Below are 17,437 nucleotides of genomic sequence, written 5' to 3'. Positions count from 1 at the left end.
TGACTGATTGGTTTGGGTGGAAGGTGGTAAGGGAAATGGAGATATCAAATATGTTTAGAATTGGAGTGGCTGGGCAGATATTAGTCTTGGGATGTATGATACACCCAAGAGAAAGAAGAGTTTGAAGGATCAATGAAAATTAATATTGGAGATGCTTAGATTGACCAACAAGACATGCAGGTAAAGTATGGAGGAGGTAGCTGGATTTTAGGAAAGGTATTAAATCTAGGAATATGGATATGAAAATCTCAGTTATTATTATATTATTGTCTTCTGATTCCATAGTAATATGTAGAAGGTGAGAAGCCTTTGCAATTAGATAGACTTGATCCTAGACCCCAGACCTATCACTCATTACTAGGATGAACATAAGCAAATCACACTCACTTTCTTATCTGTTAATTGTTTCTTAGATTCACACATTTTTAATGCTAGGTTTGAGTTGAAGTTGTAGGCAATGCCAGAGTTCATATTCTTTTCACCATGACATGGTACCTCCTGCTCTTCAAATAAATCCATTCTAACAATTCTAAGGAGCAATCTCCTTGTACACATATAGCATTGTGGAATCTTCTTAAAGGAGTTTGATTTTTGGCAAAAATCTGGCTAAGTACTGTCCAATGCAGCAAATGGCAGGGAGTGCTGCCTTTAAGCAGTGCCATTGTAGCTCAAAGAGGAAGGGAAGGATTTCGGCAATGGTAAGTCTCTAGCTGGGCCTTGGAGAAAGGACAGGATTTGGATATATGAAAAGGGGAGGTACAGCCTCTGGGTGGGAGTGTCAGTTTAGTCAAATATGAAGTGGATCTTACGTTATCAAGGTTCCAGTTATGGAAAATGTGATGCTTTGCAGCTAGTCTTGATTTAAACAAGTCATGGATGGAAAGATAATTGTTTTGTGGTGTTTTCCTCAGGCATATGAAATATGTTGTATGGTTGAACATATAGTGTTAACCTTTACCTAGTTCTCAGAAGAAGTTTTCAGATGGTAATAATAAATATTACAAGTAGAGGAGGCATTTTCAGTACAACAAATAACATTTCATGTAATATCCAAAAGGATGAAGAAATACAAAGATTTGCACTGATGCTTTAAAAAATCATATACCTACAAAAAGGACAAAATTAAGTTTCTAGCAGAAAAACTGCAGGGGAAAAAAAAAAGAAATTAGAGCAAATTGAGGACAATACAACCAAAGTTGCTTCCTGTAGATCAGAGGTATGTATAGAGAAAAAACTATTTCACAGAGATAAGGAAATGGCCTTAGTGTTTTCTGATAGAATCATCCAAATCTATTTAGTTTTTATGGCCAGATAAAGTTTCTGACCTTATAGGAGACTTCAAAGACAGATAAGTGGGTAGATAAAACACCACAATGGAATTTAATTAAAGCTATAATGAACATTGGTTTTGTGTTATCTAGATGAATTTTCAGTCTCTTGAAATTTGTGTAACATTGGGAGATTTCACTGTAGTCAAGTTCATGCATTTGGCTGTGAGATACTTGCTGATGGTCTGTTCAAGGAACAAAGGAAACATTTAGGTCTGTTTATATGTGAAGGCCTTTTTGTTCTTTGAGACCATGGTGGTGAAAAATGAGCTAGAGACGGGTTTACCGAGTCACAAAGGCTGAAAAATCATAAGACAGTAGTCTTTTTATAATAGCTATAATTTATTGAGTATTTATTATGTGCCAGGAGTATTATATTCATTAACTCATTTATCCTTCATAATAATACTATGAGGTAAGTAGAGACTATTGTTAACTCTGTTTTTAAATGAAGAAACTGAGGTCTAGAGTAGTAATAGCTTATCTAAGTTCACACAACTAGTGGGTGGCAGAGCTGAGACTTTAATCCAAGTTTAGGTGACTTGGTAACATGAGCTCTTAACCACTCTGTTATACTGGTCTTAAATTCTATGCTAGATATTATCTAGTTCCATTTGGTAGGCAGCAGTGGAGTAGAAGATAGAGCTCTGGCTATAGAGTCATAAGACCTGTATTCAAATTCTAGTTTTGCTATTTGCCAGTTGTGTAACTGTGAGCTGCACTGGACTCCATGTCCAAGATGGCTTAAACCCTCGTCTGGTGATTAATGTTGACTCTTACCTGGGAGCTCAAGTTGGGCTTATGCATATGCCTTTTACTTCAAAGATGGTAATTTGTTCCTGAAATGTGAATTCCCCCTGTTCTGTTTGTCAAACTTCTATTTATTCCCTAAAACCTATGTCCTAAGCCTTCACTCCAGAACCATCAGTTTGACTTGATCTCACCATCCTTGTGTTCCTTGAATAAGCTGTTCATCTCTCTGTTAGAGCTTTCATTCTCTGGTATTGTAGGAATTGAATTAGAGGTCAGTCTACCTCAGTAGACTGTAATCTCAAGCATTAAAACTAAAACTTTGCTTTTTTGCTTCTTCAGAGATTAGGCAGTGTTTCCATAGTAGGTGTCTAATAAATGCTGATGAATGAATGCTATTAGGTCAGGCTTCCACTATAGTATTTTAAATGGTCAAGAGCTTATTTGTATAGCAGTTACTCTGTTTATCCAAGTAAAATCACTTGGTCAGAGAGTGAGTCAAAACACTACAAAACTACCTCATTAAAGCAGAATGGGACTTTATAAGTCTCTTATACTTTACTTTTTCTATTAAGGGACATATTGACAATAATACCGCTTATTTGCTTGCATAAGCCTATGAAAGCTTAAGAATTATTCCAGATTCACATTATTTTCTTTATCAGAGAGATACAGCTATATGAATAAGATAAGGCAGCTCAGTAGAATTTCTTATATCAAATATCAAATAGGAGTTGTAAGAATTATTATAGTCAACTAAATATTTTAGAGACAATACTGTTTTTCTTTAGCCCCCAAATATTTCCTTAAATATACACCTAATGACTGATTCACCATTCATTCATTCATTACAAAAACATTTACTGGACACCTGTTTATGTACTAAATCATGAGGATAGAGATTAAAATTGAATAACACTAATTATTTTCAAAAACATACTGTGGTAATGATTAGTAACCAAATATGTAAAGAAATAGTGGAAAAGTAGGAGATAAATGAAATAACGGAAGTAGGTAGTATAAATGAAATAAATGAATAAATAAATAAATAGAAGACACGGTTGTTTGAATGTTTAAGGGGTGCTTCAGAGAGGATGAAATACTTGAGCTGTGTCTTGAAAAATGAGTAGCAACTACTAGAAAGAATAAGGTTGGAGAGGAACAAAACATCCCAAAGAGAGTAGACAGCAAGGAGAGACATTGAATCCTAGACAGGCTGCTCATGGCATCGCATCTTTAATTTGGGAAGCCATAGGAAGTTTGGGGGAAGGAGAGTGCCATGAAGGCCCCCTCATTCCCCTTCATGGGGGAAGGTTGTTTACAGAGGCAATACAGATATATTATGGAAAAACGATCACCGGAGAAGCCAGAGCAAGGGGAACCAGTTGGAGCTTATTGAGATACTTTAGGGCAATGGGAATGGGGGATATGAATCCAGGCAGGATCTGTGGGAATGATGAAGTAAGCTTAGGTAACAGATATAGCAAAATGGAATCTTTGTGATTTGATATCAGACTGTAGATTGACATGAGAGGGAGTGGGATAAATAGCATACTCTGTGTTAACCTATGAATCTTGGTGATTAGAAAGATAGTAGTGGTATTAGCATAGATTCAACAGAAAGAACAGGGAGAAAGTTAAGATAAGTTCTCTTTTAGAAAGCATGTTTGAGACACACATCAGGAGCCATGATTCTACTGCTGCCAGAGATGTTCCACAGCTTTGCTGAGAGGCCAACACTTCCTACCTCCTGCATCCAAGCATGCAACATCTTTGGAAACTGGTCCATGAATTTTAGGTAAACCCAGATGTTATCCCAGTAGGAGCATATTGCAATAGAAATTGACATTTTATCTTTAACTGACATACAATGGCAGCAAATAACATAATTTGCATTCTGGTAGTGAAGCCAAACCAGTACTGATTTGGAGTCAGTAGTTCGGGATCTCTATCTGGACACACAGTCTTTGCTCATACAAATGAGCACAAATGTAGCAGGCAATCTTTAGTGACTAATAATGCCTCCTTTCAAATTCTGAGCAGAGTTTGTTTGCTTGTTCATTGTTTGCTTCTTCTCTGAATTTGGCATGTTACATGGCATTACAACCCCCATTCCAGCTGCAGGAGAATCAAAGCACAGTTAATCAAGTAGAAAATTTACATTCAGATTCACAAAATAAATCCAAACAGATAGACAAACAAATAAAAACACTGCTATACATGTACCAGGATTTGAAGAAAATGTTTCTCTCCTGGGCTGGAGTGAACTGGCATTGTCCTCCCTTGTATTGCTCTGTTAAAAAAACAATAGCACCAAAAAACCGAAAATGAAAACCCACAACTTTACAATATTTCCTAGTATTATAATAGTGTAATAAATATGTCTTAATTGTTGAGACTGATAATAGCAATTATAATTTAAATATATAAAAATCTACCTTTGTGCCATGTTAGGAAATGGCTGCTGAATTTCCCAGTGGTCCCCATCTGGAATCATTGATAATCCCCCCTGCAAAGCCAGCTTATCTTGTTCTTGAACTGGTCCTGATCAGTGTGGAGGTAGCTTTTTAGTTGCTCAGCAGCCTCAGGCCTTTCTTATGATAGAATATGCAGTTATGGTATTACCCAGAGTTTTGGTAACAAGTTTCAAGGGACAAGATCAGAGTGACAAGAAAGTTGGTTGAGTCCTCATCCTGCCACCCCCTGCACGTTACCTTCTGCCTTGGCTGCTCTGCCTAGCACTCCTTGGGAGTGTCCCCTGCCTTCCCCACAGAGGCATGGCTATGGTTATGGCAATTAGAGCTGAGCCCCAGAGCTGGAACTGCCTGTGCTTCAGAATCAACCCTGGTTTTCTCCCCACCATCTACTTTGAAGCTCCTCTCATGTGGCTTTAGGTCCTGACAGTGTTTGCTTGCCCTATTTGGGATGATGACGCAATTTGTTACCCTTAGAAGTAATGATCGTCTCTTGACTCTGCTTTGCTGCTGAGGGCAGTGCCCTGACCTAATTACCACCCGGCCAGGTCTATGGAGCCTCACTCTCTGATTCACAAAAATGAAGAGCAGCCATACAGGGTCCCTCTCTACCAAGCCCCAGAGTCAAGGATGCCTGTCTTCCTCATGAGATCTCCCTCCTTCAGGACCTTGGACTCTGCTCTCAAATCATTTCCCTTCAATCCCCAGTCTGTGTTATGAATGTCTGATACCCTATAAACAAGACACTGTTACCCATTTGCTCTGTCATCAGTTCTGATTTTCTTTGTATAATCAGTTAATTAGATGTAATATAAAGAGCATTATTCTTTGTAGTCAGAAATACCTGAGTTAAAATTCTAGAATTTTATTTTATATATCCTTGGAAGAATTTTTTGTCTTATCTGAGTAGCAACTTCCTCAGCTGTTAAGTGGAAAAATAATATTTCTAGACTAGACCAGCTGGCAGATCATTTTCCCTGAATGACCATATCCTTCACTGGATAAAATAATTGAGTTTATGGGTTGTTTACCATATAGGTCCAGTCTTATTTCCCAATTGTTTACGTATCTCTTTTTCAAACTAAAGTAACAATCCTAGATCTCAGAATTGGAAAGACCTTTAAACAATATTGCAATTCAAAAGCACTTCAATATATGACTCCTAGCTTCAGCATCTCTACCAAATGTCTGTCAGCCTTCATGGAAACACTCCCATCATCACGAAACTCATTGCTTGCAATTTGGAAAGTATTTTTTCATATTGAGTCAAAATCTGCCTCCCTGATTGTAAAGTTTTTCTTATTTTTATTTATATTGTTTTTATTAGTTTATTTTAAAAACTCATTTCCATCTAGTTTTTTACTTCTTTTTGTTCATTATATGTGCATTATGAAACCTAGCTTGGAAATAGAGTTCCCCCCAGAAATCACTCTTGATTGCCTGTTGAGTTTGCTATTTGTATTTTTCACTTTAATAACTATGTGAACCATTCTCAGGGGAGTGGAAAAAAATCACCAAAACCTACGTTTTAAATATTCAGTATACAAAGCCATTTGCTATACCCAGGAGAGACAGGATTGATGGATAGGACATAGGGAATTACTCTTTCATAAATGAATCCCCAGAGATTAGACTTCCAACGAGCAAACCACCTTCTCTGCTGATTCCTAATGGGACCTGGCAAGTTTGTATTGCCACAACTATGAGAGCTGTGGGATTTGTTAGAACTTGTCAATCAAAATCTAATACAAATGGATGATCTTATAGTGAAGCAAAAGGAAGGAGGATAACATTAATAGAATCTTAAAACTCTAGAATATTACATTAGGTATCAGTTATTGGGGTCCAAGTTTAATTTATATATACATAAGCTTTAAAAACAAGTTTTGGTCTCTGCTCTTGGATACTTTCCCTGGCAGGGAACTAATCTCACATAGTAAGTAGATTCACTGCTGAATAACTCTCATTACACTAAAGTTTATCTTTTGTTGAAATATCATGTAGCTCTCTCTGCTTTCTAGTTTTTAGATCTGTTTCTTTATACTAAGACATTCATTCATTCATGCATTATGTAATTTTTTCCTTGAACAAAGTATTTGTAAAGTTCCTGTTCTGTCCAAAGCCCCTCCTAAGCCCTAAGGATGCAATAGTAAACAACATAACAATGGTTTATGCTGAGATAGGACTTAGAATATATCGGGTGAAATTAATAGTGATGGCAAAATCACCTAATAGGTATAAAGTTTCAAACTGTAATAAGTGCTAATAAGTAAAACAACAGGGCTTTTTGTTTTTTTGATTTAAAACAACTTTATTGTAATATAATTGCTTTACAATGTTGTGTTAGTTTCTGCTTTATAACAAAGTGAATCAGCTATACATATACATGTATCCCCATATCTCCTCCCTGTTGCGTCTCCCTCCCACCCTCCCTATCCCACCCCTCTATTTGGTCACAAAGCACCAAGCTGAGCTGATCTCCCTGTGCTATGCAGCTGCTTCCCACTAGTTATCTATTTTACATTTAGTAGTATATGTAAGTCCATGCAACTCCTTCACTTCGTCCCAGCTTAATCTTCCCCATTCCCGTGTCCTCAAGTCCATTCTCTACATCTGCGTCTTTATTCCTGTCCTGCCCCTAGGTTCTTCAGAACCTTTTTTTTTTAGATTCTATATATGTGTTAGCATATGGTATTTGTTTTTCTCTTTCTGACTTATTTCACTCTTTATGACAAACTCTAGGTCCATCCACCTCACTACAAATAACTCAATTTCATTTCTTTTTATGGCTGAGTAATATTCCATTGTATATATGTGCCACATCTTCTTTATCCATTCATCTGTTGATGGACACTTCGGTTGCTTCCATGTCCTGGCTATTGTACATAGAGCTGCAGTGAACATTGTGGTACATGACTCTTTTTGAATTATGGTTTTTTCAGAGTATATGCCCAGTAGTGGGATTGCTGGGTTGTATGATAGTTCTATTTTTAGTTTTTTAAGGAACCTCCATACTGTTCTCCATAGTGGCTGTATCAATTTACATTCACACCAACACAGCAAGAGGATTCCCTTTCCTCCACACCCTCTCCAGCATTTATTGTTTGTAAATTTTTGATGATGGCCTTTATGACTGGTGTGAGCTGATACCTCATGGAAGTTTTGATTTGCATTTCTTCAGTGTTTAGTGATATTGAGCATTCTTTCATGTGTTTGTTGGCAATCTGTGTATCTTCTTTGGAGAAATGTCTAGGTCTTCTGCCCATTTTTGGTCTGGGTTGTTGGTTTTTGTGACATTGAGCTGTGTGAGCTGCTTGTATATTTGGAGGTTAATCCTTTGTCAGTTGCTTCATTTGCAAATATTTTCTCCCATTCTGAGGGTTGTCTCTTTGTCTTGTTTATGGTTTCCTCTGCTGTGCAAAAGCTTTGAAGTTTCATTAGGTCCTATTTGTTTATTTCTGTTTTTATTTCCATTTCTCTAGGAGGTGGGTCAAAAAGGATCTTGCTGTGATTTATGTCATAGAGTGTTCTGCTAATGTTTTCCTCTAAGAGTTTTAGTGTCTGGCCTTACATTTAGGTCTTTAATCCATTTTGAGTTTATTTTTGTGTATGGTGTTAGGGATTGTTCTAATTTCATTCTTTTACATGTAGCTGTCCAGTTTTCCCAGCACCACTTATTGAAGAGGCTGTCTTTTCTCCATTGTATACTCTTGTCTCCTTTATTAAAGATAAGGTGACTGTATGTGCATTGGTTATCTCTGGGCTTTCTATCCTATTGCACTGATCTACATTTCTGTTTTTGTGCCAGTAGTATACTGTCTTGATTACCGTAGCTTTATAGTATAGTCTGAAGTCAGGGAGCCTGATTCCTCCAGCTTCGTTTTTCTTTCTCAAGATTGCTTTGGCTTTTCGGGGTCTTTTGTGTTTCCATACAAATTGTGAAATTTTTTGTTCTAGTTCTATGAAAAATGCCTTTTGTAGTTTGATAGGGATTGCACTGAATCTGTACATTGCTTTGGGTAGCATAGTCATTTTCACAATGTTGATTCTTCCAATCCAAGCACATGATATATTTCACCATCTGTTTGTATCATGTTTAATTTCTTTCATCAGTTTTCTGCATACAGGTCTTTTGTCTCCTTAGGTAGGTTTATTCCTAGGTATTTTATTCTTTTTGTTGCATGGGAAGTAGGAGTGTTTCCTTAATTTCCCTTTCATATTTTCATCATTAGTGTATAGGAATGCAACAGATTTCTGTGCTTTAATTCTGTATCCTGCTACTCTACCAAATTCATTGATTAACTCTAATAGTTTTCTGGTAGCATCTTTAGGATTCTTTATATATAGTGTCATGTCATCTGCACACAGTGACAGTGTTACTTCTTCTTTTCCGATTTGGATTTCTTTTATTTCTTTTTCTTCTCTGATTGCTGTGGCTAAGACTTTCCAAAACTGTGTAGAATAATAGTGGTGAGAGTGGGCAACCTTGTCTTGTTCCTGATCTTAGTGGAAGTGGTTTCAGTTTTTCACCATTGAGTACGATGTTGGCTGTGGGTTTGTCATATATGGCCTTTAATATGTCCAGATAAGTTCCTTCTATGCCTACTTTTTGGAGGTTCTTTTTTATCATAAATGGGTGTTGAAAATTGTCAAAAGGTTTTCTGCATCTGTTGAGATGATAATATGATTTTTCTCCTTTAATTTGTTAATATGGTTTATCACATTGATTGATTTGCATATATTGTAGAATCCTTGCATTCCTGCAGTAAACCCCGCTTGATCATGGTATATGTTCCCTTTAATGTGCTATTGGATTCTGTTGGTTAGTATTTTGTTGAGGATTTTTGCATCTAGGTTCATCAGTGATATTGGCCTTTCTTTGTGACATCTCTGTCTGGTTTTGGTATCAGGGTGATGGTGGACTCGTAGAATGAGTTTGGGAGTGTTTCTCCCTCTACTATATTTTGGAAGAGTTTGAGAAGGATAGGTGTTAGCTCTTCTCTAAATGTTTGATAGAATTTGCCTGTGAAGCCATCTGGTCCTGGGCTTTTGTTTGTTGGAAGATTTTTAATCACAATCTCAATTTAAGAACTTGTGATTGGTCTGTTTATATTTCTATTTCTTCCTGGTTCAGTCTCGGAAGATTGTGCTTTTCTAAGAATTTGTCCATTTCTTCCAGGTTGTCCATTTTATTGGCATATAGTTGCTTGTAGTAATCTCTCATGATCCTCTGTATCTCTGTAGTGTCAGTTGTTGCTACTCCTTTTTCATTTCTAATTCTATTGATTTGAGTCTTCTCCCTTTTTTTCTTGATGAGTCTGGCTAATGGTTTATCAATTTTGTTTTTCTCAAAGAACCAGCTTTCAGTTTTATTGATCTTTGCTATTTGTTCCTTCATTTCTTTCATTTATTTCTGATCTGATCTTTATGATTTCTTTCCTTCTTCTAATTTGGGGTTTTTTTTTTTTTGTTCTTCTTTCTCTAATTGCTGTAGGTGTAAGGTTAGGTTGTTTATGTGAGATGTTTCTTGTTTCTTGAGGTAGCATTGTATTGCTATAAACTTTCCTCTTAGAACTGCTTTTGCTGCATCCCATAGGTTTTGGGTCGTCGTGTTTTCATTGTCATTTGTTTCCAGGTATTTTTCAATTACCTCTTTGATTTTTCAGCGATCTCTTTGTTACTAAGTAGTATATTGTTTAGCCTCCATGTGTTTTTATTTTTTACAGACTTTTTCCTGTAATTGGTATCTAGTCTCATAGCATTGTGGTCGGAAATGATACTGGATCCGATTTCAGTTTTCTGAAATTTAACAAGGCTTGATTTGTGAACCAAGATATGATTTATCTTGAAAAATGTTCCATGAGCACTTGAGAAGAAAGTGTATTCTGTTGTTTTTGGATGGAATGTCTTATAAATATCAAATAAGTCCATCTTGTTTAATATGTCATTTAAAGCTTGTATTTCCTTATTTTCATTTTGGTTGATCTGTCCATTGGTGAAAGTTGGGTGTTAAAGTCCCCTACTATGATTTTGTTACTGTTGATTTCCCCTTTTTTGGCTGTTAGCATTTGCCTTATGTATTGAGGTGCTCCTGTGTTGGGTGCATAAATATTTACAATTGTTATATCTTCTTCTTGGATTGATCCCTTTATTATTATGTAGTGTCCTTCTTTGTCTCTTGTAATAGTCTTTGTTTTAAAGTCTATTTTGTCTGATATGAGAATTGCTACTCCAGCTTTCTTTTGATTTCCATTTGCATGGTATATCTTTTTCCATCCCCTCACTTTCAGTCTGTATGTGTCCCTAGGTTTGAAGTGGGTCTCTTGTAGACAGCACATATACGGATCTTGTTTTTGTATCCATTCAGCCAGTGTATGTCTTTTGGTTGGAGCATTTAAACTGTTTACATTTAAGGTAATTATTAATATGTATGATTCTGTTACCATTCTCTTAATTGTTTTGGGCTTGTTATCATAGGTCTTTTTCTTCTCTTGTGTTTCTTGCCTAGAAAAGTTCCTTTAGCATTTGTCGTAAAGCTGATTTGGTGATGCTGATTTCTCTTAGCTTTTGCCTGTTTGTAAAGGTTTTAATTTCTCTATTGAATCTGAATGAGATTCTTGCTAGGTAGAGTAATCCTGGTTGTAGGTTCTTCCCTTACATCACTTTAAATATGTCCTGTGACTCCCTTCTGGCTTGCAGAGTTTCTCCTGAAAGATCAGCTGTTAACCCTATGGGGTTTCCCTTGTATGTTTTTTGTTGTTTTTCCCTTGCTGCTTTTAATATTTTTTCTTTGGTTTTAATTTTTGATAGTTTGATTAATATGTGTCTTGGCATGTTTCTCCTTGGGTTTATTCTGTATGGGACTCTCTGTGCTTTCTGGACTTGATTATTTCCTTTCCCATATTAGGAAAGATTTCAACTATAATCTCTTCAAATATTTTCTCAGTCCGTTTCTTTTTCTCTTCTTCTCCTGGGACCCCTATAATTCAAATGTTGGTGCATTGAATGTTGTCCCAGAGGTCTCTGAGACTGTCCTCAATTCTTTTCATTCTCTTTTCTTTATTCTGCTCTGCAGTAGTTATTTCCACTATTTTATCTTCGTGGTCACTTATCTGTTCTTCTGCCTCAGTTATTCTGCTATTGATTCCTTCTAGAGAATTTTTAATTTCATTTATTGTGGTGTTCATCATTGTTTGTTTGCTCTTTAGTTCTTCTAGGTCCTTGTTAAACGTTTCTTGTATTTTCTCCATTGTATTTCCAAGATTTTGGATCATCTTTACTATCATTACTCTGAATTTTTTTTCAGGTAGACTGCCTATTTCTTCTTCATTTGTTAGGTCTGGTGGGTTTTTGCCTTGCTCCTTCATCTGCTGTGTGTTTCTCTGTCTTCTCTTGCTTAACTTACTGTATTGGGGGTCTCCCTTTTGCAGGCTGAGCATTCGTAGTTCCCATTGTTTTGATGTCTGCCCCCAGTATGTAATGTTGGTTCAGTGGTTTGTGTAGGCTTCCTGGTGGAGGGGACTGGTGCCTGTGTTCTGGTGGGTGGGGCTGGACCTTGTCTTTCTGGTGGGCAGAGCTGCATCCGGTGGTGTGTTTTGGGGTGTCTGTGAGCTTAGTATGATTTTAGACAGCCTCTCTATTAATGGGTGGTGTTGTGGTCCTGTCGTGCTAGTTGTTTGGCATAGGGTGTCCAGCACTGTAGTTTGCTTGTTGTTGAGTGGAGCTGTGTCTTAGAGTTGAAATGGAGATCTCTTGGAGCGCTTTCACTGTTTTATATTATGTGGAGCCGGGAAGTCTCTGGTGGACCCATGACCTGAACTCAGCTCTCCCACCTCAGCGGCACAGGCCTGACACCCGGCCAGAGCACCGAGACCCTGTCAGTCACATCACTCAGAAAAAAAGGGAGAAAAAAAGAAAGAAAGAAAAAATAAAATAAAGTTATTAAAATAAAAAGTAATTATTAAAAATAAAAACAGTTAAAAAGTAGTAAAAAAAAAAAAAATAGAAAGAAGAGAGCAACCAAACCAAAAAACAAATCCACCAATGATAACAAGTGCTAAAAACTATACTAAAAAAAAAAAAACAAAAAACGGACAGACAGAACCCTAGGACAAATGGTAAAAGCAAAGCTATACAGACAAAATCACAGAAAGGAGCACACACATACACACTGACAAAAAGAGAAATAGGAAAAAATATATATATCTATATATGTATTAATAAAAAGAAGGAAGAGAGCAACCAAATCAATAAACAAATCTACCAATGATAATAAACTCTAAATACTGAACTAAGATAAACACAAAGCCAGGAACAAATTAGATGCAGAAAGCAAACCCCAAGTCTACAGTTGCCCCCAAAGTCCACCGTCTCAATTTTGGGATGATTCATTGTCTATTCAGGTATTCCACAGATGCAGGGTACATCAACTCGATTGTGGAGATTGAATCCGCTGCTCCTGAGGCTACTGGGAGAGATTTCCCTTTCTCTTCTTTGTTCGCACAGCTCCTGGGATTCAGCTTTGGATTTGGCCCCACCTCTGCGTGTAGGTCGCCTGAGGGCGTCTGTTCTTCGCTCAGATAGGACAGGGTTAAAGGAGCAGCTGATTCGGGCGCTCTGGCTCACTCAGGCCGGGGTGGGGTGGGGAGGGAGGGGTACTGATGCGGGGCGAGCCTGCGGCGGCAGAGGCCGGCGTGACGTTGCACCAACCTGAGGCGCGTCGTGTGTTCTCCCGGGGAAGTTGTCCCTGGATCATGGGGCCCTGGCAGTGTCGGGCTGCACAGGCTTCGGGGTGGGAGGTGTGGATAGTGACCTGTGCTTACACACAGGCTTCTTGGTGGCGGCAGCAGCAGCCTTAGCGTCTCATGTCCGTCTCTGTGGTCCACGCTGACAGCCGCGGCTCACGCCCGTCTCTGAAGCTCACTTAGGCGGTGCTCTTAATCCCCTCTTCTCACGCACCCCAAAACAATGGTTTCTTGCCTCTTAGGCACGTCCAGACTTTTTCCTGGGCTCCCTCCCGGCTAGCCGTGGCGCACTAGCCCCCTTCAGGCTGTGTTCACAGAGCCAACCCCAATCCTCTCCCTGGGATCTGACCTCCGAAGCCCAAGCCTCAGCTCCCAGCCCCCACCAGCCCCGGCGGGTGAGCAGACAAGCCTCTCAGGTTGGTGAGTGCTGGTTGGCACCGATCCTCTGTGCGGGAATCTCCCCGCTTTGCCCTCCGCACCCCTGTGGCTGTGCTCTCCTCCACGGCTCCGAAGCTTCCCCCCTCTGCCACCTGCAGTCTCTGCTGCAAAAGGCCTTCCCAGTGTGTGGAAACCTTTCCTCCTTCACAGCTCCCTCCCACTGGTGCGGGTCCCATCCCTATTCTTTTGTCTGTTTTTTCTTTTTTCTTTTGCCCTAACCGGGTACGTGGGGAGTTTCTTGCCTTTTGGGAGGTCTGAGGTCTTCTGCCAGCTTTCAGTAGACGTTCTGTAGGAGTTGTTCCATGTGTAGATGTATTTCTGATGTATTTGTGGGGAGGAAGGTGATCTCCACGTCTTACTCCTCCGCCATCTTGAAGGTCTCTCCCCACCAGGTGTCAACAACAGGGGTTTTAAGAGATCATATAATAGAGCAAACTGACCAATTATGGCATAAGTAGTAGTCATTGAGGTGGTGCAGGTGGACACGACACCTCCGGAAGACATGATATTTAAATTGGGAATTGAAGAGTGAATTGTTCTTAACGAGGAGAGAGGTAGGAGTAGTGATAATGAAGAGCTGTTCTGGACAGGGAATGATCTGTGAGAAGAGTTTGAACTGGGCAAGATGAGGACAAGATTAGGGCTAGGATAATCACCCTGCCCCACGATGGTGCACTGCTACCCTCGCTTAAATCTTCTTGGTTTACACATCGTTGGGTCCTTGAGCCATTTCTCACATGACATGAACTCCAGAACTCTCACCCCCCTTTCTGTTCCCCTTTGGCCATGCTCCAGCTTGTCTTTGTCTCCTTTCCATGTGTTCCTAACAACACAGCAGCAAAGAAGTCATGTAAGTGTGTCAGGAGAAAAATCAATGCCTGTGAATCCCAAACTGAGGATGGAGGAAGGTACAGTTGAAATCCTACAAAAAATATCAGGCTAGCCAAGAATTATTGGAGTAACCCCAGAAATCCTGCTGAGCTGGTGAGACAGGTGCTATTGCCTAAGCTTCTCTACTTCCCCTCCTCATATCAATAATATTTTAAAAGGTGATAAGGGAGCAAAGCTGATGGATTTAGAATCAGTCTTCAAATGACTTTGGCCAACATAAATAGCCTTTTGATGTAGGACAAAAGAGACAGAACAAAACAGCTCTTTTATCTATTTCTACAAGCTCTACATGATAACAATATCTTTTCTGGTATTTCATCTCTTTTCTCTCAACCTGAAGTTCCTTGGGGTCTGTTTCTCTTCAAAAATAGTTTTCACCCTAGGCTGGAAAATGTCACCATGGGCGATGGATTCTCCCAGGTAGACGAAGTGCCAGGCGGCTCCCAAAGGGTTCCAGAGGCTTTAGCCTAAAGGATAAAAGGCAATATCTGAAGGCAAGAGAGTTGATCCGTAAATAAATTTGACTGGCATTAAGTATTTAATGTGGTGCTTGGCTGCATGAGGGCAGATCATTAAATGCATAATGGCACAGTACCCATTCGGGCTTTACCGTCAGTCTGACAAGCCCCAAACAGGCTGCATGGCATTAAATAGTAAGTGACAAGTTCTGATAGACCTGTCAGTTTGAGATGGTTTACTTTAAAGCAAACAGAAAGGGCTGCAGATTCTTTTATTGAAAAAGTAATATTCAGTTGGAGAAGAGAGGGTAGGGAGTATATTATAGTCCAAGGCATAGTGCTTTGGAATCAAACAGACCTGGTTTTGAGTTAGTGGACCTGTCACTTACTGCTGTATGTTCATTGAGAAAATTCCTTCACCTCTCTGAATCTCAATTCACTAATGAGTAAAATGGCAATAATGTATATTTCAGGCTTGCTTTAGGTAAGGTTCCCCAGGAAAAAAATCTCTGGGATAGACATTTATATTCAGGTCATTTATTGGGGAATATTTTTGGGGAAAATAGCTACAGTGGAGTAAGGGAAGTCGATTGGGCTAAGAGAGAAGTTAGATATTCTTCTTTTCTTCCTTTAACTATTTGCAGTGATAGCCATTAATATGAATTTATAGTTCAGTATTTTTTGTTCATCTGAAAAGCAATTATTAAACACATCTATAGAAACATAGAACTGTCCTGGAAACAGAATCTAAGATGGAACTTTGAGTGCAAGTGGCTTACTGGCGAGTGGTCTTAGGTATACCACCTGTAGAGGCATAAGAGAAGCAGGGTTGGTCAGAGCAAGAGACTGATCTGCAGTGTAGTTGCAACAGATGCCTCAGCTGATCCCAGGAAATGCTGTCACACAAAGATGGCATTTCAGTGGTGTCTCACATTGGAGCAAGGGATCTGAGTCTTTGTTCAACTGCATCGGCAGGTCACTGGATCTGGACTGCCTTTGAGGGTGTAACTCTGGGTAAGGCTGCTCCCTTGAGACAAGTGTAATTTCTAGGGAGGACTCAGCTGTGAGCTGTAAGCAGACATGTTTGGTAGCCAGGGGGTGAATGCCTTGGTTCTGAATATTTCTACCCCTTGCACCACTTGCATCCACTTGCTTCCTGTAATAAGCTTACACCATCTAGAAACAGCTTTTTCTAGATTCTGTTTGGTCACTTCCTGGGGTACACAAAGTCCTTACTAGAGGAAGGTGGGTGGAATGAAATATAGCCCCCGCTGCTGCAGACACTCTTCAGGCTACAACTGATATTCATCATTTTTTCCCCATGACTATCATTCTAGATTTCCTTACCCTTCAGTTGGCGTTTCTGCTGATGGTATCTCCCAGACTTTCATCTCTGAGGAATTTTGAGCTCCTGATTATCATGTCTTATTCAGATTATGGCTTCTTCACTTGTTGATGTGCTAACAAAATTGGGCAGAAGACTACGAAGGGGAATTTCACTTGATCACTTGGGTGTCCAATGTATTATTTTCTCCCACATTGTTTAACAGCAGACTTACTTCCTTCTGACTATCAGTGTTAATTATCCCTTCCAGGATGGTAGTTTCCCTTTCTTGATTCCTGAGTCCAATGTGACTGGGTGGTAGCTATAGATAAAGTTTAATGAGGTGAATTTTCCTCTTGGAACCAGGACCTATAGATCCACAGAAACTAGAAGTGCAGGAATGGTCAGTATACATTTCCCAATAGATTACTAGGAATGACCACTTCTGATCCCATCTTTTGGCTCCTAGACCTATATATTCTACTTATTAGGGATATAGCACTGTGTAATAAATATTGGTTTAGGGTATATTCTGCATCCTAAAGGATAGAGTCCCATTATTTCAGAGCTGTGACCTCAACCACACCTTCAAAAGGCTGTTATCTTGCTTGGCCAGGCAGACAGCTTCAGGGTATATGGCATATGATAGAACCAGTGGATCCATTGGAACTCAGTGGAGTCCTCTACCATGCCTCTTTTGATGTAAAGTGAATCCTTAGTATGATGTGATGTTATGCAAAATCCTGTTGTTGTTAGATCACTTACATATTACGTGTGAGCCCTTGAATAGAAGTACTGGCTGAGACACTCTAGGCAAGAAAGGCATACTTATACCCCTCATATGTTTTGGTTCTAGTTATAGTGAATTTCTGCTCAGTCCAGTTTAGAAGGAGCCCAGTATAATAAATTTGTGACAGAGTGGTCAGTCTCCTTGAGACATGTAGCCATGTTGGGGATTCAGCATTAGTTGGTTGATGGAGATTTGGATGTTTGCAAGGGTTAGTTACAAGATCAGCCTTGGCAAGTGAGA

The sequence above is a fragment of the Pseudorca crassidens genome, chromosome 9 (genome assembly GCF_039906515.1).
Source record: "Pseudorca crassidens isolate mPseCra1 chromosome 9, mPseCra1.hap1, whole genome shotgun sequence".
NCBI lineage: Eukaryota > Metazoa > Chordata > Mammalia > Artiodactyla > Delphinidae > Pseudorca > Pseudorca crassidens.
The sequence above is the reverse complement of the archived record's forward strand: the minus strand, read 5'-3'. Positions refer to the sequence as shown.